Source organism: Myotis davidii, unplaced genomic scaffold (genome assembly GCF_000327345.1).
Source record: "Myotis davidii unplaced genomic scaffold, ASM32734v1 scaffold269, whole genome shotgun sequence".
Classification (NCBI taxonomy): domain Eukaryota; kingdom Metazoa; phylum Chordata; class Mammalia; order Chiroptera; family Vespertilionidae; genus Myotis; species Myotis davidii.
Genome location: NW_006383008.1, coordinates 2,951,491 through 2,974,255, shown reverse-complemented (window position 1 = coordinate 2,974,255; position 22,765 = coordinate 2,951,491).

The window sequence follows — 22,765 nt, the reverse complement described above, 5'->3', positions numbered from 1 at the left end:
CCCTGTTTTATTCCTAATATTGGCAAATAGATTTATTTTATCCCTTTAGTTTATTAATCTCATTTGTTTTTAAAACTGTCAATCTAGTAGAGCTTTTATTTCAAAGAAACTTATTTTGTCTAATTTTTTTATGTTTATTTGTTTTCAATTTAATAGATTTTTGCTTTTAATTATTTTCTTCTTCTTCTTGAGTTTGATTTGCTTTTCCATTTCTTCCTTCTAATGAAACCAGAATGCGGTGGTCTGCTCTGACTTCTTTGCCTCACAAAATCAAAGAACGAATGCATGGACAATGGCAGCAAGCAGAAAACAGTTCATTGAGAGACATACAGACTCCCTGTAGCAAGAGGTGGCAGGAAGGGGGCCCAAAGCGGGTTACCACTGAAGCTCTTTGTCTATGGATATATGTATACTTTGCTGGCTTTTGACTGGCCTTTGAAGGTATTCCCTGTGATATGTAATCATTTCAGAACCCATGGTCCTGCTGGCAGGACCTGATTTGGCGCTGTCACTTCAGTTCCAGGGTGACCGCACTGTCTCCTCCCAGCCAGGCTCAGTCCTCCCTCCCCAGGCCATCCTGTTTCTTTCAGTGATTTTCTGGAACCAGGTGCAGTCCGCAGTAGCTATCAAGCTGCCGCATGCCACTCAGAGACTTCTCCATTCAGCTTCCCTTCTCCAGGTCCCAGCCCTAACCGCTTTGTCTCTGCCTATCTCCTCACTAAATTGTTGTTAGATCATTGGTTTGAGATTTTCTTTTTAAATTATAAGCATATGAATTTACTATGTTTATTTTGCAGACTGCTTTTGTTGCAGTAAGCAAATTTTCATTTTTCTTTTTTTATCATTTTCAATATTTTTCCATCTATTTTGTGATTTTTTTTTACTCCTATTGTTCAGACTTATGTTATTAATTTTCAAATACTTGGATATTTTGGTGTATTCTTACTGATATTTTATTTCATTGTAGTGGTATTGCATATTTGATAAGACACATTTTACATTTAGAAAGACTTGTAGGTCCTGGCCAGGTAGCTCATTTGGTTAGAGCATGGTCCCCATAAACCAAGGTGGTGGGTTTGATCCCCTGACAGGGACATACAAAATCAACCAATTAATGCATAAATATGTAGAACTAACAGATCAATGTTTCTCTCTTTGTCCATCTCTCTCCTGCTCTCTCCTTTCCTCTCTCTAAAATCAATAGATAAAATTTTTAAAAAATTGTATTATGGACCAGCATATGGACAATCATGGTGAATGTGCATATTTGAAAATAATGCATATTTTAGTTAGTTTAGGGGATGGTCCTACACACACAGAGAGAGAGAGAAGCATAAATTATATCTCCTACAAAGGTATTTTGCATAACACAGAGTCTTGGGACTGTCATCAAAGAGGATGACAGTGTTTCAAATAATTCCTAGGGAGTCAGAATGTGGTGTTCGCAATCTGCAATAACCAAAAGTATTTGGAATTTACCAGTGATAGTAAATTCACAACTTTAATGTGTTTTCTAGAAAGGCTTTCATATGTCCACTGCTAATTTAATATAATGGAAATCACTAGAAGTAATGACCTGAATTATACAATGCTCTATCATAAACATCATAAACAATAAGAAAATATTACCTGTTTTAGGGCTCTATGCATAAGATCCACTTCACCCATTGCTAAAATGATACCTCCTTTGAATTGAAGTATTATAACTATTTCTGTGTGTGACATGATGCTTTCAAAGCTGCCTTGAAAAGCAAATATAGCACTGCAATTCAAATGAAAACAATTTGATGACATCGACAGAATAAGACACATATCCCAATATGTAAAGAATATCTTGCTTTCTGGAGAGGTTTAAAAAGACATATTAATTTAGGAACTCCAGACAATTTTTGTAATCTAGAAAATTTAGTTTTATGTTAGTTATGCATATAGTGTGCAAAGAGCCTACTGTGACCCTTGATTGGGCTATTATTAATTTATGGTGGAAGTTTTCTGAGAATGCTTTGAATTACTAGAACAGAATCTCTCTATCCACTTCAGGGAAAGATGGGAGAAAAACTATGGTCCCTAAGCAGCCACAGGGCAACTTGGAAGTTCTCAAGTTAAATATGGCCATGTCATTTCTATCATTAATCATTCCCAAACTGTTAATTTAAATGATGCTTGACACACCCTATCTTAGAAATCCTATACTTTGTTTGTTTTAACATTAGCTTACACAATTTTATTGGTATAAGCGATTGGCAAATATTATGGAATGACTATATCTTGCTTTGGTTGAGATTCCAGAGGTCAATAACATTCAGATTAAATCAGGGGAACAGTCACTGGGAGCACGACTGGAATATAAAGTGTCTCCCTTGCTTGCCAAACACCTAACTGCAAAATTCGCCATTAATCACCCTTTAAGACTTGCCATTTGATGTGTGCCTAGAATTTGACATACTATAGACTTTCATCAATTTCATCTATGGGGATCAGGCTTTAACCTTCACAGGTGAAATGGATAAAGCAACAAAACAGTATGGAATACTTAAAAATATAAGAAAACTAACCACTACTCATGTTGAAAATAGATTTCACATGAACTCTAATTCGGTGTTTTTTTTTTCTTAATTCCTTAAAGAAATTCAAACTCACTCCCTAGTCAATCTTCTCCTTTTATAATAACAGGTATTCAAGCGTTTTATCTGATTTGACAGCTTGCATATAAGAAAAGAACTAAACTGTGTTGGTTTTCATTTTCTTTGACTTTTCACATTACAGAGGACTGCATTAATGTTGCATTTTATGAATTAAAATAGACCCATTGCTTTCCACAGTTGATCTTGATGAAATAGTATTGCATAAGTTGCAGATCAACTGATTTCAACCTGATGGAAAAGGCAATTTAGAGATACATCCAATGTAAGCAGAAATATATTAAAAAAAAAAAACTAGACAAAAGAGCCATTTATGGCATGACCATGTGCCTTGATAACATTCAGAGGTCTGTATCCATTTGCAGTTCCATTGCTGGAACCCCTAACTTGAGTGGCGTGCAACAGTGTCAATTTAACTCACAACTAAACCATGGAAGCAAAATGATCTGTTGAAGCAAGTGGCCCTCTTGTAATGCTTCTTTCCATTTCATTGAGATGTTACAAATAATGGTACAACCTGAGTATTCCCATAGCATAGAGGATGGAAACAGTGAACAAAAGACAAGCCTCCACTTTTACCTAGTTCTTCCCGTACTCTCATCCTTTAACATCACCTTTGCTACCTGTGCCTAGACAGCATAAGTTGAATAGTGTCTGAAAGATGTAATTGAGTTTGTCATGGGAAAAAGCCATACATAATTTGAGAATAGATTTCTCTGGGATAAATTTACTACTTTCCCTGTGCTTCTATATTACAAGACTTTTGCTTTCCCACCCTTGTTTTTAAAAATAAAAATGAAAATCCTAATGTTTTTTTCCCACCATTTATCTGATACTGTATAAAATAGCATCTCAATAGGCTACATTGAAATTAATAGACTGAGGCCACTTGATTGGCTATAATCTATAGTCAGATAAAAATTAGATGAGAAATGAGACTTACCTCCCCTCTGCAGCTGGGCAAAGTAGAGGCATGCTGGAATGAAAAGGCTAACCATTTTATAGTCTGAATACCATGTAATTTGCCGACTATTTAAGAATGCCTGGAGAGGGAGAACTGAACTCCATTTTTTAAGTTACTATATAAAGATCATAACTATTTTTATCAATTGACTTTTTAATTATCATCCCTTGGGTCAATATACCTTTATGGCATATATCTTTAAAGGGATGTATTTTTTAGATTTTTTTAATTGATTTCTAGGGAGACAGGAACATCGACATGAGATTGAAACATCCATAGGCTGCCTTCCAAACACTCGCCATCAGGGATCCAGCCTGCAGCCCTGGCATGTGCCTACCAGGAATTGAACCGGCAACCCCTCGGTGCACAGGATGATGCCCAACAAACTGAATCACACTGGCCAGGGCAAGGGATGTATTACAAATAGTGCTCCCAAAAGTTATGTTTTTTTAAATATTTGTTTGGTTGAGGAAAGTAGAGAGTGAGGAGTGAATGGTAATACCAAATCAGTGTGTAAATATATATATATATATATGTTTTATTTCTTGTCAGAGAATCAGAGAAACTTTATTAACAACTTGTCTTTTCAACCCTCCTTTAGTACACTTGCTGAAGTAACCCAAAGAGTTTTCAAAGAAATAGGATGCTTTCACCTATGCAAAGGAGTGAAAGCAGGTCTAGGAGAGCCTTGAAAGACCATCCCTTATATCAGTCTGTGCTTGGAATTGGACTGAGATTATAAAAGACCTCCCAAAGAGATACTCTGGTCTGATTGACTTTTCTGATTTCCATTCTTTCTTCTTTCAAGGCATATTTGAGACCAAGGCCCATTTTTATTTTCCCACTTTTCTTATCTAATACCTGGCACTTTGGGCAATCAATGTGTGTTTTTAATTAATGAATGAACAAATCAATCACCTGACCTGCCTTCTAAGATTTGGGGCAGGTTTTCTGCCACCTGGGATTACTAGATTCTGTTGATTACATACCTGATATAGATGGAGGGAAGGAATTTCTGTTATACCTTAAGCCAGAGCTTAGATGCTTTTGCCTGGGAAGATATAGAGGGGATCTGGAATTCTCCAGAATATATATTGAATACATATATTACATTGTTTCAGGGTCATTATTATGAACAAACATGACCTATATATATCTCCCAATGTAGACCAAGGAAGAGATTAGGCTATATACAGGGTTTTGCCAAAATGTACATGCACTTTGAATGATTATAAAGTCTGTTTATTAATATTCTAGAAATATTATTAATTTATTCTATGAAATTCATGTACTGGGTTGGGTGGGGGGTTTCCCTCAGCCCAGTCTGCACCCTCTGGCAGTCCAGGACCCCTCAGGAATGTCTGCCTGCCGGCAGTCGGTCATGCCTCTTGCAGCCTGGGATTCCTTGCTCCTTATCACCTGCCTGGTGAGCCTGGCTTCTGGCTGAGCAGTGCTCTCCTTGTGGGAGTGCACTGACCCCCAGGAGGCATCTCCTGCATTGAGCATCTGCCCCTGGTGATCAGTGTGCATCATAGTGACTGAACGTTCCACCATACGATCACCTAGGGTTTTTTAATATATATTTTATTGATTTTTTTACAGAGAGGAAGAGAGAGGGATAGAGAGTTAGAAACATCGTTGAGAGAGAAACATCGATCAACTGCCTCCTGCACGCCCCCTACTGGGGATGTGCCCACAACCAAGGTACATGACCTTGACCGGAATTGAACCTGAGACCCTTCAGTCTGCAGGCCAATGCTCTATCCACTGAGCCAAACCGGTTAGGGCAACTTAGGGTTTTATTATATAGACAGTTCATTTTTGAAATTTAAAAGAATCTATAAAAATGAATACATTTTTCTTTTGTCCATACCTGTTTGCAAACTAGTGACAGCTCTGGTCCAGGCACCGCTGGTAATGCAAAGCAATGGAATTGCAAACATCAAGAATCATTTCTTTCGAAATGTTTGTGCCCTCAATTTGTTGACTATTGCCAGTTTTTGCCGGGGTCCAACCCCAGCAGGTCCAGGGGTCCCCAAAGGTGTGGACGGAGTTGGCGAAGAAGGAATGACACAGAGATAGCGTTCAGTTGATCAGCAGCCTTGCCAGGATCTCTAGTCACAATCTCCAGCCAAGTTCTATGTCCATGTTCTTTTGCTAGGTTCTCCAGCCAGGTTCTCCAGGTTCTCACTACCCGCCTGGCACTTAGTTAAGGAGTTTCACCCCCTCCCTGACTTCAGGGGAAAATCTCTACCTGGGGAAACAACCTTTCTCGGAGAGGTGACTTTGGTTAAAACACATAGTGCCAAGAAGGTGAGCAAACATATTAAGAACAGTATGCCATATATGCCAGGTCCCTTGAAACAGCAAGGATGGACCGGCTCCCAGCAAGTTTTGTATTGTAAGCTTTGTCTTTTATGTATTCCCATAAAAAATATAATGGCACTTTAGGATAAATTTTCTTTGCTCAAAGCTTATCCTGGCTTCACCCACTATTTCACATCAATTAAATCTGAAAAGGATTGAAAATTAAGTGAGTTATCAACTGTTAAAAGTATGTATACATTTTTTGGGATACCCTATATATTCTTATTAAGAGGACTCAACTTTTCTGTTACATATAAAAATTACTTGGAAGTAATTATATTTGAACTCCTATTATTCTTTACTCAAACCTGATAGCTTTCAAATTGCTAATTCTAATTTCAGAAATGTTTTTCAGAACTAGCCCTTCTTGTACATATTTACTGCCACTGTCTTAACTGATGATAGTAAGGGTGGAAATGCACCCTGCCAACATTTACTCTCCACTGTGATTATTATTGGAAATCATAAAAAGCAGGAGGCCTTTATTTCTAAATTATTATTTCAATCTTAAGTACATTATGAAATGCTACATAAATACTAATAGATGTTAAATATAATTTGACCAGAATTAAAATTATATGCAGAATTATTGTAAACATGGCACATTCAGAAAAGAAAAAATATGGCAGTGTGGCCATCGTAGGGCAGCATTGAAGAATGTACTGATGAAATGTGTTGCTGAAAGAAGTTGAGTGGCTGCCTCTTTGAACTCCAGGGAACTTTTTGTACTGAGCAGCCCATTTTTCCATCTAGTGTTCCATTCAGACTCTTGTCTGATCCTTTCATTGCTTAAATTCTCAGTATTTGTGCACAAGCATATCTCTACCAATAGAGTATAAATTCCTAGTGTACAGTGACCAAAGACTTATTCATCTTTATATCTTCTACTATGCTTGAAGAATATGAATCACATTGTAGTTGCTGTGTAAATGCTAGTCAGGAAAATCTAAAATATGACACATAATACATATATACCTATATTTAGATAAATCTCTCTCAGAAGAAGCAACCTGAATATACGTAGATGTACTGTTAGGCCGTCTTATCTTCCCCCTCCCCCCACCATCAAGCATTAGGGTTTTGTATATTTTCACTTCTGCTTTTCATGATGTTACTGCCTACTTTCTTGACTAACAAACACATCAAGTCTATACTTTCCTGACCATATTTTTCAGAAGATTGATGGCTCAATCTTAGGCAAGATTGCCAAAGCATCAATATACCATAAAATTGGCCACTTCCCCAATTTAAACAATAAAGCAGATTAAAGCAGCTTGAGTACAGCAATGAAAATATTATGTCATTGGAATGCAAATGCAGACACAGCCTAAGGCTGCTTTTTTTTTTTTTCACACCAAATGTAATTACATTTAAGCAATGAAATCTTTCCCTTTAAGGGAAGTTCTATTCCTGCCCAGAAATAAGATGAGTCCTCCCCCTAAAGCATGCTAACACACCATCTCTCTAATAAGCCTGTATTGACTTTGGTTGGATATATTTGGCTAAAAGATGAAGGACTTTGATTCTGTCTTCTACTTTGATTAGGTCATGTTAAATATTCTGATTCACTGTTCTTTTATTTCAACAATCAATTTCAACCAGGTTCCTATGAAATTTGGTCAAAAACCAACATATCACACAAATAGTTATGAAAATAATAGGCAGAAGAAATCACTTATTTTAGATACTTAACTGAACGAAATCAACTGTTCACTAATAAGTAATCAAAAAGCAAATTAATATGGATTCAATTTTATTGTAGAGACAAAGGCTTATATGATTCAATCTCATTGCTTTGCTTTGGTCAGAGCAATTAACGTACAGGTTTATACAATTACAAAGAAAAACTGTCTAGGTGACAAGCTCGGAATGTTCAGGGAAAGAAATCTGCCCACCTTAAAAATATATATATTTTGATGACTAATGCAGATATTGCCCATGAAGAAAAAAACAAAAACACTAATTGCTAACATAAATTTGGTAAAACTTATAAACATATTTATGTGTAACTATATGCGTATATATTTCCTGTCTATCCCAGACTCACTATATTCTATAGAGATTCAAAAGGAATAATATTGAATAATACCCACCCCCCAAAAAAAGAACAGTTTAACTATTTCAGTAGTTTGTATGCAATTTATAAAACTTATAAAAGATACATTTAAAAAATATAAAAAGTTTGAAAATTAGGATATTTTCTGGTCAACTGAGAGAAATTAGATATTTATGAATTATTACACTTTTGAAGTTATAACTAGATTTAAATTAAAAATCACTTATACCAAAGTAATATAAGTGAGTTAATATTAATCAGGTCTTGCTTTGTTTTAGGCTCATTATTATGAACAGACATGGCCTATGTATATCTGCCAGTGTAGACCAAGGAAAAGATTAGGCTGCATCCTATATTATGACACATCCTAAAAATTACAAGTAAAATAAACTCATAAATATAATTTATTTGGTTCTTGTTACCACTTACAAAAATGTGGGTGAGGGCCCTTCTAAATCCTTAATCTTTCTAGATGTTAACATTTAACACATTTCGTACTGCTCAGGAGGGAACTTTAATTGTTAAATTGCTTAATTGTTTTTGTAAATAAAAATGTTATAATTATTGAAAAACAACACCTAAAGTGCATTATGATCTGTAGTTATGATGACTTAAATAACGTGCAGTTTGCCCCACAACATGCGGTCCCTGGCATATGTCTTAGAGATTTCTATGCGGCACACAATGTGTTAAGATGGTAAGATTTAATATTATATTTATTACAAATAACATGTAAAATTTGCAAGAAATGTGGATGAAGTAATGTGTTCTCTTAGGCATCACTGTATTATTTCTACTTCACCCAGAAATGCACCTTCTTTAAAATAAGTATGTTAGTTAAAGTCATCTTTTTAATACTAATTTCAAAAAATAATAAGGCCACTTTGAGAATAAAATTCTTTCATAAGGCATAAATAATTTCATAAATTTATATGGATATATGCAGAAAACTCACCTGTTAGAGAAAAAATCCAATGTAAAAGAAAAATACATTCAACAAGTTTTTCTAAGAGCCTTCAGCTTGATAAATTCTGCAGGGATTTTCAAAGCTGCATAAGCTTCTCTCCATATCATGGGCCCAGTCTGTCTGAATAGGATGAAAGATAAGTACAGGTCACGTTTTACCCCCTTTGGAAGCTTACACTCAAGGCATTGAAATAAAACAAACATATGCCAAACAGTTGGAGAATAATAAGAGAACATAAATATATTCAAGAGAATATTGAGTAGAAAAAATGTTCTAATCAAGTTGGTTTTTTCTGTTTCAGGCTGAAACCATGTCACTGCCAATGTAAAATGGAAAACTGGCAATAAAAGCATCCATTTACATGAGAAATTACCCAAGTGCCCCCACACATAGTGCCTTCCGTGCACAATACAAAGTGGTTCCATTTTCAGAAGAACATATGCTAAATGTTTAAGATTAAAGATGATTTAGACAAAATGAAAAAGATTTTTTAAACATTTATTTTACACTCTACAGGATTCATTTAGATTGGCAGATGTTCCAAAACCCAAAGAAGAGTAACTTAACTAGCTAGTGGAAAAGACAATATGTGAGGAGAAACCAAGAGGGAGCAAAAAACAAACAAACAAAAAAACCCCACCCAAAAAACCCCAAAACCCTCACCTGGTAGCATTCAGTATCAGCAAACGTATAGATAAGTCAATAAGTAATAAATAAATAAATAAATAAAATTTTAGTGAAAATCTAATAGTTAAAATATTAAAGGGCTTCCAATTTTTTTCAGGTACCTGCAGCAAATGATGTATTGATTTTGCTGTTAAACTGTACAGCTGTAACCAACACATTAGACATGGAAGATAAAAGCAATGACTAAAAGCACCTTATTTCATCTGTCACACCCGAGGCACTGCCTTCTTCAGACCTTTAGTGTATTTGCACAGAAAATCAATTACGTAAAGAGCTAAACAAATGAAGGGAAAATAAAAAAGGCCTCATTCACAAAGTGCCAGGGGTGTCAACAAGCCCAGGGAACTTCAGTAAACTCTATGATACCTCCAAATAAACCATAACAACTTTTCCTGAACTTTTAAAAGTCAACAATTATGTCTCATGGATTCCTTTAAGCTGATTTTGGAAGGTCCTCAGCCATTAAACAGCACATGATAACTCTAAATTGCTTATGGACAAAAATGAGCCGTCTATGACATACACAGCAGAGTATTGTATTTCAGCTTAAACTTTAGTACACTTATATCTCTTAAATCCTAAAATATTTTGTGTCTGGAAAAAATATTCCAGTGTAATTACTCCCCTAATGGATTCTTAAAAGAAATATAAATACAAATCTTCATATAAAGACCAATGTTGCTTAAAATTTTCATGGCCTGTGATTCCATATGGCCCCCAGATTTTCAGTGCAATTTCCGTGATTAATTTTCTCAGCCATGTAGGTAGCCAATTTATCACAACACTCAAATGGGTCCTTCATAAGTAGACAAAGCGCTGAGCATAGGATCAAGGTCAGGTATTTTTAAGTACCATGATAATCATTCTCTAAGGAACTTCCTTTTTCTTGCAAAGACAGTCAAGATGCTTTTAAAAAGGGATCTCAAGGTCTCAAAGGGAATTATGAAAGCCACATTTGGACCCTAAGATTCAGTTTTATGGCCAATGCTTACTCCTTTGTGCAGCTTCCCCAAATTAAAAAACAATTTCTTCTTTATATCTCTATTTCTTATACCATAATACATATCACCTTACCAATTTTCAAGTCACTGCCTCTTCATCTCATTTACCCATAGCTGTTAACCTAGAATCATATGCCTCTCATCTCTTTATCTATCTTCTTCACATAATATACTTTGTAAATCAATGTATAGCGCTTCAAAAGCTTCAGGTCTACCCTGATTACATTCTTATTACCTCTTGTGTTTACTTGTGCCTCTGCCTTTCATATTAACTGTTGATGTCTAGATATCAGGACCTTTCCCATTAAGACCCAATTCTCCCTCATCACTTCCTATTGGTTTGTTTCTTGTTTTCCAGGCCCAATACCAGCCACTAACTCTACTTCTGCTTCCTCAGCTGAGATTCAAATCAACATATATTCATTGCGATTTGAATCTCAAGTCAATCTTGTGACTTAATTGGCTCATTTTTACAGATGACAAAATATATTTAAGGAAGAAAGAAAATGTCCAAAGTTAGTAACTCAGCCTAGAAGGAAATAACACAAATTTTGTCACTTTGTTACCTAGTAGTTCGTCAGATCAGGTCCTTGCCATCTTGGATTGTCTTAATCCTGAGAAAAGAAATTGAAGTTCATCTCCAGTGTATCCAATATGTCACCAAGAAGAGCTAATAAATGGTAGAAATATGGGTGATGTGGAAGATGGGTAATAGCCCTCTGGAGATTAGTTTAATTAGTGTGTGTGTGTGTGTGTGTGTGTGTGTGTGTGTGTGTGTATGTGTAGAGCTCTTACACATACACACCTATATAATGATACAGATATATTCATATATATATATATATTAGGCCCAGTGTACAGAGATAGGCCAAAACCAAAACCAGTAGCCCTTCATCTCCCGAGGAATGTGGTAGTGTGTGAAGCCACAGATGGCCAGGGTCAGGAGGCTGAGCCCTGGCCAGGCACCATGCCGCTCCCGCTCTCCCAATGCCAATGCTGGCCCTGATCCTGATCCCAGTCCGGATGGGGAGGGGTGCACTGTGGGAGTGTCCTGTGGGAGAAGCTCCTGCCACCGCAGCTGCACTTGCCACACACACATAGAGACAGAGACCAGACAGAGACATGCTTAAACACACACACACACACACACATAATGATACACATACCAGTATATTCATATATATATGTAATACCTCTTTCTCCTCTCTCTCTCTCTCTCTCTCTAGAGAGAGAGAGAGATTGCTTCATTCAAAAGAATGTGATGTACTCAATTTAGAATATATAGCCAGAGATTTTTAATAATTCTACAATTGATCATGCAACTCTCACATTAGAATGTGAGTTTTGAACTTGGGTTGCTCAGAAAAATTTCTAAGATTTTGAAATACTTTGTACCTAAAACACTTACGTCATTTTATATAATTTCTCATGATAGTGCCACTTAAAATCACACCTAGTTGATTTTATCAAAATGCATGTCGTTGTGGTATCATTTTAGCACTTGCTCAGTGAAGAAAGATCCATGTCAGTTTCAGGTTTTAGTAGTCTTCCAACTACTAAATGCCAACAAACATATTGATCCATCACCTGAAAGTGAAAAATTCTATTGAAATTGATATCTCCTGATCACTATGGACATATTATAATTTGACAAGGCACTTGAAACCTGCTCTAGCGGTCCCACATATTTATAAGTTCAAGTTTTACCAGATTGACTTGGAGGCTATGGCTAAGTACAGGGTGGGGCAAAAGTAGGTTTACAGTTAATTGTGTGGCAATAATACAATAATTAATAAATAATAATATAAGAATAAGCCCTGTGTTTCACATACAACTGTAAACCTACTTTTACCCCACCCTGTGCATTATAGGCAGCATAATACACGATGACTTTCTAAGTGACTTCAGATATTTTGTGAGAGGCCTGCTGGGTGCCTGAAAGTCTCTTCATCAATATCAATCCTTTTCCATAAATTAATTTCTCCAAAATGGCTCTTACAAAATGCAACTCTGGGAAGGTAATACAGTGTTCCATTAGCCTGTGAAAAAAAGATTACTTAGCTAAGTCCTCAGGGAATGAACACCAATAAATACATTTTGATAAGTGAGGAAAATGAATTTCAGAAACTGAGCATGGACCTTTGCCCAACCAAGTAGTTCCAAGTAGGTCACTCCAAAAATCACCTGAAGGGCACTTTTGAGGAAGCAGAGGTAAAGATGGAGTAATGCCAAATATAATTTCCCCCAGAGTTGAACCGGGCTCCATAGTGAACATTGTAAGAGCATTCTTTATGGTTCCAAAGTATATGGATTCACTCTCCTCTGCCTTCACTTCCTCTTCTGTAAAATAGGTGTAGTAAGAGAAGCTGCTTCATCATAGGCAATTCATTGAGATTATATATATAAAAATTTAGAATTTTACAGTATTAACATGTTTTAATGTATAGAAGTACATTAATATTTCTGTGGAGTGTTCTCATATCTTCCTCCTTTTCCATTAAAAGAGCATTATTCCTTTTATAAATTACTCATAGTCCCCAAAGCCGATGCGCTGAAAAGAAAACATAAAATGATTTTGCATGGTTTTTTTTTTTTTCTTTCCAACATGAGTAAAGGTGCTTGATTTTTATTTGTTCTTTAACCTAGTGAAATGTCTGAAGCCTTCCTTTCTCATGTTAAGAGAATGAATTTCAAACCAATCATAAGCAGCTGGCCTCAATTTTTATTCCTAGCTTATGAACATATTTTTAAATGATATTGCAGGATATTTTTCACACTCCTTAAGATGATAGATAAATTTTTCAGGCACCTCTTACTGCCAGGAAATAAACGCTCTTGTTGCTGTTCCAGTAAAGTGAGCATACACAAGAGTCTCAGGGAGACTGATAATCTCACACACAACCTCATCTATCAGCTTCCTGTAGTCTATGAGCTTGTCTTCGAGGAGACTTCATCTGCTGAGGATTTCTGGATTAGGTTTTCTGTGTAATTTCACTCACTAATAATGGGATTCTGTGGGCACTTTCTCAATTATTTCTACTTCCTAGGGTCAGACTACAGAGGTAAGTGCAGAGATTTATGCACTTAATTCCCTTTGGATCTAGATGAAAATACCCACTTTCATTCTTTTTATTTATTAGACTTTTGTACAGCTGGTATTTCTTCCAATTTGCAGGCTAACAGGTGGCTTATTTTTTTCCTCTCTTTTCTTCTGCTTTCCTCCTTCCCTCCCATCCTTCCCTCCCTCCCTCCCTCCCTCCCTTCCTTCCTTCCTTTCTTCCTTCCTTCCTCCCTTCCTCCCTCCCTCCCTTTCTCCCTCCCTCCCTCTCTTCCTTCCTCCCTTCCTTTCTTCCTTCCTAGGCAGTATTCAGAAATATATATATTAGTGTTTCAGTTCCAGAATATTTTCCTTCCCTTTTGAGAAAGAGTCCTGCCTGTTTTTATGTTTAAAGAGCCTTATATGCAGTCACAGAGAATCAAACAAATAATTGAATGCACAAAACTAAGTACATTCTCAATTAATTACAATAAAATTAGTTGAATCACTTCCTCCATTTGCCACCAAACTCAAAAATCTCATATACATATTAATGATACTTTTAAGAACATAATGTCACATGTATTTGACCTGCAGTGATTTGATTGTCATCAAAGTCACCTTTCACCATAGTCATCAGCCACTTTATTTCCTTCTTTGAATTTAATTTCCTTTTCAGTAGCTTTCTCATGTTCTTGTAATAATGGAACACATTCTTACTTCTCACTAAATCTTTATTAACTCCTTTTCTTCATATTCTCTCACTTCCAATGGAAGAAGAATGTCTTTTAGAATCAAATGGATCTGTAATTCAGGGCTTCCATTGGAGAAAAAATATTATATAATATATAGTTCCCAATTTTGTCAAAAATACTAAAGTTATGTGTGGAACAATGTAGTGCCTGACACTCAATCAATCATTATAAATACTAGAGGCTTGGTGCACAAAAATTTGTGTACTGAGGGGTGTTCCTCAGCCCGGCCTGTGCCCTCTTGCAGTCTGGGACCCCTCAGGAGATGACCACCTGCTGGTTTAGGCCTGCTGCCCAGGGGTTTGGGCCTAAGCTGTCAAACAGACATCCCTCTGGCAGCCAGGCAGCCCTCAGGGGATGTCCACTTGCCAGCGGGGAGCAGGTCTAAACTGCAGTCGGACATCCTTAGTGCTGCTGAGGAGGCAGGAGAGGCTACCACGCTGGCAGCCATCAGCCTGGCTTGTGGCTGAGCATAGCTCCCCCATTTGGGAGCATACTGACCATCAGGGGGCAGCTCCTGCATTGAGCATCTGCCCCCTGGTGGTCAATGTGTGTCATAGTTACCAGTCATTCCCAGTCTTTCTGTTGTTAGGGTCAGTTTGCATATTACCGTTTTACTATATAGGATAGAGGCCTGGTGCACGGGTGGGGGCCGTCTGGTTTGCCCTGAAGAGTGTCCCGGATCACGTATTGTCATATCATTAGATAACCTCTAAGTTTCTTCCATTTTTAGGCCACTGCATGACCCCATCCTAGGGAATTACATCTTATCTTATTGGTAAATAAAGTCTTTCTATATATTGCATTGGTTGTACATGAGATTTTTCTCAGAAACTACCTGAGGAAACACTGTTTTAAATGCAGAAACTGCAATTCCAGAACAATTCTACTTTTTCCTTCTGTATATTTTAGTAGACCTTATAAACTTTACTATTATAGAAAAAATCAATGGAGGGGGGAGAATAATTTGAATTCTTACTATATAATGGAGAATGAGTCAAATCAAGTATAAAATGTTTCAGACATAGGCATTTTCTATTAGACAGTCAATCTCTTTCTTGACCAAAATCTGACCACCAACTTTTCTCTTTCAAACGTGGCATATTTTGTTTCTCAATTTAATAGAAACATCCGAAGTATCTTAACCATTTTCAACTTAGAGATGCTGTCAAGCATTTTATGACTGTGTGCGTCTTTGGAGCTCTAAAAAATAAACAAGTTTGACAATATAAAGAGTAGAAAGAGAGGTTAAAACAATATGCTTTGTTCTGTGTTTAAATTTTCTTAGATAAATCATGCATTAATGTATTATTTTGTTTCAAAAAATGTCTATATGGCTCACCCTGAAAAATAGTTTGTGCCAAAAATAGTTTATATTCTAGAAACACACAATATGTTAAAAGATTAAGGATTAGTGAAGTCCGATTGAGCAAGAAATTTAATTATGAATACTTAAAAGTTGTGCTACAATTTATATATTATATAATATGTTTGCTCTCTTTTGTCAATAAAATATATTATCTTGTAAATAGACAATTTTCAAATATCTTCATTGTATATACCCATGAAGATAGGAAAGAAATTAAGTTTGCATGACTAAGTTTGTTAGGAAATTTTAATGAAATATTAATTCTAGCCAATAATCAATCAATCCCTAAATCATAACTCTCTACATATTATAAATGAGAATAGCTGTTGAAATATTAAAGAATAAAAAAGTAAATATTTGATTAGTAAAAAGTAAGTCATAATATTTATTTTTCTAAGTCAGCGGTTCTCAACCTGTGGGTCACAACCATCGGAAAACACATATAGCATATCAGATATTTACATTATGATTCATAACAGTAGCAAAATTACATTTAGAATTAGCAATGAAAATAATTTTATGGTTGGGGTCACCACAACATGAAGATTAAAGGGTCGCAGCATTAGGAAAGTTGAAAACATGCTCTAGCTATCTAGATATTATTCCACTGTTCTAGATATTATTACTTTGACAAATCCATTGTTGCTACACTATTCTATCTAATTAAATTAAAGATAAGGAAAATAGTTATTGAATTCCATAGGTTTAGACAGCTTCAACAGAGGAATTTATTACTGACACAAAAGGATAAACTTTTAGTCTTTTTTCTTCTAATGTATTCCTTAATACTCAAAGCAAATTCCAAGCCAGAAGTCTATATGTAAAAAAATATTGATTATCAGTAATGCTTAAAAATTTTAGCTAATATGACTAATAAAAATATGTGAATACTAAGAATTAACTCCCCAGTCATTTCATGTTTATCCTTATTATTTTAAAAATAGATGCCCAGTGCATGAAATTTCTGCTTAAATCTTAAGTCTCTGGTGTTGATCAGTCACTCCTTTTTCATAATGGAATTCTTACATAAGTATCAGATAAAAGAATCAATGTGTTTTATTGGGCTAATTGCTCACACTTTATTCCTCATGGGTTTTATGCTAATTATATATTTTTTTGCAACTTTAGAGTGGGAAATTATGCTTATTATTCTCTAAATAACAGAACTGTGTCCTCAACTATAGCACTTCATTAAAATTTTCTCAGTCATGCTTCTAATTTTTGACAGACCAGAATTAAAACTCAAGTCTAAGAACATTGAGTTCATCAGTGATGAAATTCAGCTATGGGTAGTAGAAAGAGCATAATTATTTTTCAATTATACAATTAAACTCCATGCTTTGCCTTCTTACTCACTAAATGGGCCAAAGATTTCTCCTTTCTAAGGTGAGCATAATAAAATTTTATATTATATACTACAAGTCTGGTGCACAGATTCCTGAGCATTGAAAGGAAATTATTAGAAGAAATATTTTAGAGGCCGGGGAAGGACTGTTGGAGGTTGACTCCAGGGCATGTCTGGCCAGTCTCGCCCAGTCCCAATTGGCTGGACACCAACAGCAAGATAACCTACCAGTCGTAGTGTTTGACCCCTCATGGTCAGTGTGTGTCATAGCTACTGGTCTAACGGTCGAATGGTCGGACAATTTGCATATTAAGCTTTTATTTTATAGGATGTCCTAATTACTTTACAATGGCACTATTGTGCAGATCAAATAAGGAAATGCCTCTGAAAGAATTTTTGTTGTTGTTGTTGTTGATAATCCTCACCTGAGGATGTTTTTCCATTGATTTTTAGAGAGAATGGAAGGGAGAGGGAGAAACAGAGAGAGAAACATCTCTCACATCGATCGCTTGCCTCCTGCATGTGCCCAGACCAGGGCCAGGACTCAAGTCTGAAACTATGGTATCTGCCCTTAACTAGAATGGAACTCTGGACCCTTCAGTCTGCAGGCTGATGCTCTATCCACTGAGCAAACTGGCTAGGGCACATTTTTACAGCAAACTTGTACAGTAATTTTAATTTGAATGAAAAGACACTACCATAGAAATCAGATCATTTAATGACCAGTTGATATTTAATATGATAAACTCAAATACAATATAAAGTACTAAAAATTAAGGTTTTGGCAAATTTGTTTTTAGTTAGTGTTTTGTTTGCTTTTGTACCTCATTTATATTTTAATTAACTGGCTATTTGTATGATTTCTTTGCAATTTGAAGACATAAAAATATTTGTATTAAATTAAAATGCAGAGAAAATTCAAAGACTATTTTGTTATTTTCAATATTTGAGAAATATATGACCCTCTGATTATATCTATTTGACAATTCTTAGTTGATTTTTTCAACAAACTATTATTTTGAGTAAATTTAATGGTTTATGTTGAATACATGATTTTAACTAACTATGAAGTAGTTGATTCTGGAGTTCCACATTTATATGACCTCAGAATATTGACTCTCTCATCCACCTGAACCATTTTAGATATACAGATGGGACATCATTTCATGATTTTTAAATCTCAGTACCCCTTGGTAATGGGAAACAGCAGAATCCAGATGAAGAAAACCTCAAATAACCCCTGATCTTACAGCAGTCATTAATGTTCACATTCTCAACTTCAGGCCAAATGTTCCAGGAAACAAGCAAAGGACAGATTTTAAATTCATCACAGACTTGTTTCCCTCTAACCTTGAGATACAGATGATAATGAGTAGAGATAAATGATGAAAATTTAGGAAGGCAAATAGAAGACCAAGAAAAAATAGTTGACCCAATTGTGTAAAAGTTGGAATGTTTCATTTTTACCTCAATTGTGGACTATTTTATTTTACCCAAATGTGATTTCATATTGTTTTTTTTAATAAACACAATATATATATATTATAACCCCCATCAGAGAATAATTTAGAAAATGCTGAATGCAGCACTACATAGTAATAATATCATTATGTATTAGTCCAAATTAAAATATCTTAGTTAATTTAATGGTATAGGGATAAATTTCCTGACCAATTGGAAAAAAGGGGATTTTGGTCTAGATAACTTCTGATTTTTCTTTGAGAAAAAGGACTTTGTTGGACATTCTGGGAGATTTAAAATATTAAGATATGGCTCCTAATCTCAAGAAACTTGAAAATTGGTTGAAATAGATGTATTCACAGGAAGATGGTGAGAAATGTTTTCTAAAAAAAATAAAGAAACATGAGCAAACAGAAAATATTATTCGAACATATATGAAAGTTGATATTTTATCTAGGGTTAAAAATGTAATGTTGAGTTTTATAGATGAATATGTATGATAAAGGACATTCAAAATAAACATGAGAAAATCCAGGTAATTATGAAAGGTATGATGTACCTAGTTGATGAGTAGTAGTCATATGCCATTATTTGATTTTTTTATCTTAAAATATGGAATTTAATCTAGATCAGTAATTTTAAAATGTATTTAATGGTTTACAATGTAGACTTTAAGATTCTCCTGATAATGATAAAAAAAATGAGTGTCTATTTATACCACCTAATCTACTTAATTAACTGCATCTACATATGCTGCCTTACTGCCTTATTCTATAGACTAGAGGCCTGTTGCATGAAGAGATTCCTGCAATAGGCCTTCCTTTCCCCTGGCTACTGGCACTGGTTTGCCTCCGGCACCTGGGGCCCAAGCCTTTGCTCTGGCCCAGTTCTGGCTGGAGCTGGCCCCAGAAACGTCAGGCTTCGCTGCTTCACCAGCCCTGGGCCATCAGGCTTCGATCCACCGCTTGGAGCTTATGTATGCAAATTAACCGCCATCTTTGTTGGTGGTTAATTTGCATATCACACTGCTTAGCCAATGGGAGGCATAATGAAGGTACAGTCAATTACCATGTTTGTCTATTATTGGATACGATGAATTATTTTGGTTCCTCTGCATAACTATGACCAATTTTTCCATCCATTGACTAATTATCTTTACTATCTATATGAGTTTCGTAAGCTACTGTAATAACCCGGATGGCTTCAGAGAGAGTGGAAGGGAGGGAGAGGGAGGTGGAGAAACAGAGAGAGAGAGAGAGAGAGAGAGAGATGTGAGAGATACATATCAATTGGTTACCTTGAGCATGCACCCTGACTGGGGCTGGGGATAAAACCTGCAACCCAGGTATGGGCCCTTGACTGGGAATCAAAGCTGTGACCTTCTGGTGCATGGGTCAACGCTCTAACCACAGAGCCACCCAAGTCAGGGCTGTGGCTTCTTAGTAAAAAAAAATTTTACTACCTTTATCCTTGAGACTGGAAGTCTGAAATCAAGGTATTAGCAAGGACAGGTTCACTCTGAGAGCTCTAGAGGAGGAATCATACTTTTCTAGCTTCTGGTGGTATCTGGCAATCCTTGATGTTCTTTGGCTTGTAGATTTGTCACTGTAATCTCCTGTCTCCATCTTTCTCCTCTGTGTATGTCTATGTCTATATTTCCCTCTTCATATAATGACACTAGGCATTATATTAGAGTGCATTTCATCTTAACTTGATTGTAATTGCAAAGACCCTATTTACAAATAATTTCATATTCAGAGGTCTGAATAAGCATAAACTGCCGGCGGTAGAGGGGGCATTATTTGACACAGTGTACTCTCTCATTCACATCATCATATAAACACAATGGTAGTTCTCTTTGTTAAAAAGTGTGCTCTTGCCCTAGTCGATGAAGCTCATTTGGTTGAGTGTTGTCCTATGCACCAAAAGATCACAGGTTCAATGCTTGGTCCGGGCACACACCCAGGTTGCACGTTTGATCCCTGGTCAGGGTGCTTATGGAAGGCAACCAATTGCTATCTCTCGCTCACATCAATGTTTCTCTCTATCTTTATCCCTCTCCCTTTCTCTCTCTCTCTAAAACCAATAAAAACATTTTTAAATGTGTGTTCTTTACCCAATTTCCTCTATCAACACCTGCCCATTTATTTTCTTTTTTTGGCACAAAATTCTTTAAAGACATTGTCCTTATTTGTAGCCTCCAGTATCTTTTTCTTATTCATTCTTAATTATACCCATCCCAAGTGCTTCATTCTAGATTATGAATGGCCTGGATATTTCTAGTTTCAAGGGTCAGTATTCAATATTTGTTTGATTCTTGATGGCATTTGATTCTTTCCCTGATACACCATCTTTCCATGGCTTTCATGGAACTAATGCATCTTTATTTTTCTCAAATTACACTAGATGCTTCTTCCCAATTTCCTGTGCTCATTTTGTTTCTCAGCCTATTTTTAGTGAGCTCTGATACTTAGTCTTTGGTCTCCTTCTCTAATGATTTTTTTCAGTCTCATGGTTTTAAGTACTCTCTATGGGTCAAGAAGTCCAATGTACTTATTTATAGTCAAGATATTTTTATGATCTAGAGACTTCTCTATCCATTGCTTGCTTGACAGTTTTACTTGCAAGTCTGTTATTTATCTCAAATCAGTTTGGCTTGGAGAGAATTCCTTCTGACCTTCTTAGAAACATTGTTCTCTATCAGCTTTTGTGTTTCATTTTATAGCAAGTTTATCCCACCAGTTGAACAAGTTAAATAAAACCCTTGAATTCAAGTATTCTTGACTCATTTCTACCTCCACTTATTCTCATTTATTCCATCAGAAAATCAAAGTTAATGTAGAATCTGACAACTTCTTCCCTTGTCTGAGCCACCATCATCTTACTTGTATCTCTGCCACTGCTTCCTAACCAATTTATCTGTTTCTTTCTTTGCTCATGCACACAATCTCTTATCAACATAGCCATGGGGCTTTAAACCACAATCAGATCATATCATGCTGATCTAAAACATGCTATGACTCTACATCTCACTTTAAACATAGAAGACATGCAATGACCACAAGTCTCTGTGTGATTCTGATTCCTATTACCTTTCTGACCTCATTTCCTGACTACTCTTCTCCTCACTCTGCCACAACCATGTTGGATTCCCTGATGACCAATGAACATGTCAGTCACCCTCCTATTATAGAGTCTCTTTGTTCTGCTTGGTCTGCACTTCCCCCAAAATATCTAAATTGGTAATCTTCTCATCTTCTTTAAAGATTTTTGAAAATATACTTTCTTAATGAGTCAACCCTAAACTGATTTTTCTATTGCCCATCCTTCCATATATATCACCTTCTAAAATACTATACTTTTACTCTTTGTTATAGTTGTCATCTGTGAATAGAGATTTTCTTGTTAATTTCTGTATTGATGCATCACACATCCCTAAAAGACATACTAGCACATATTTATTGTATGGATAAATTAGTTTTAATGTTGAAATGACATGATTCCTTAGAATTTTTTCTGCATCTTAGAATTCCTGCATCCTTTTCTATCATAGGTAATGGCCACTGATTTGTCTGCATCCTTTTTGTAGGATGACTCTCAAAACTGATAATGACTATGGCATTAAATGTTTATTACATATATTTAAAGTGCCAGGTCCCAAACTTAGCATTTACATATAGTAGTATCACACAAAACTTCCTCTTTAGGAACTGCTGATAGTTTTAGTTCCAGCTTGCAGTTGGAGAAAGTCATAAAGAAACAAAAATAACAAAGCACCTAAGATCACAGACCAAGCAAAGGAAGGACCTATAAAAGAGTATAGAATACTAGAGGCCCGATGCAGAAAAATTTGTACACTGGCGGGGGTGATCCCTCAGCCTGGCCTGTGCCCTCTAGCAGTCTGGGATTCCTTGGGGGATGACCACCTGCTGGCTTAGGCCCACTGCCCAGGGGATTGGGCCTAAGCTGGCAGTCAGACATCCCTCTGGCAGACCGGGAGCCCTCGGGGGAGGTCCACTTGCAGTGAGGAGCAGGCCTAAACTGCAGTCGGACATTCTTAGTGCTGCTGAGGAGGCGGGAGAGGCTCCCGCCACTAACACTGTGCTGGCAGCCATCA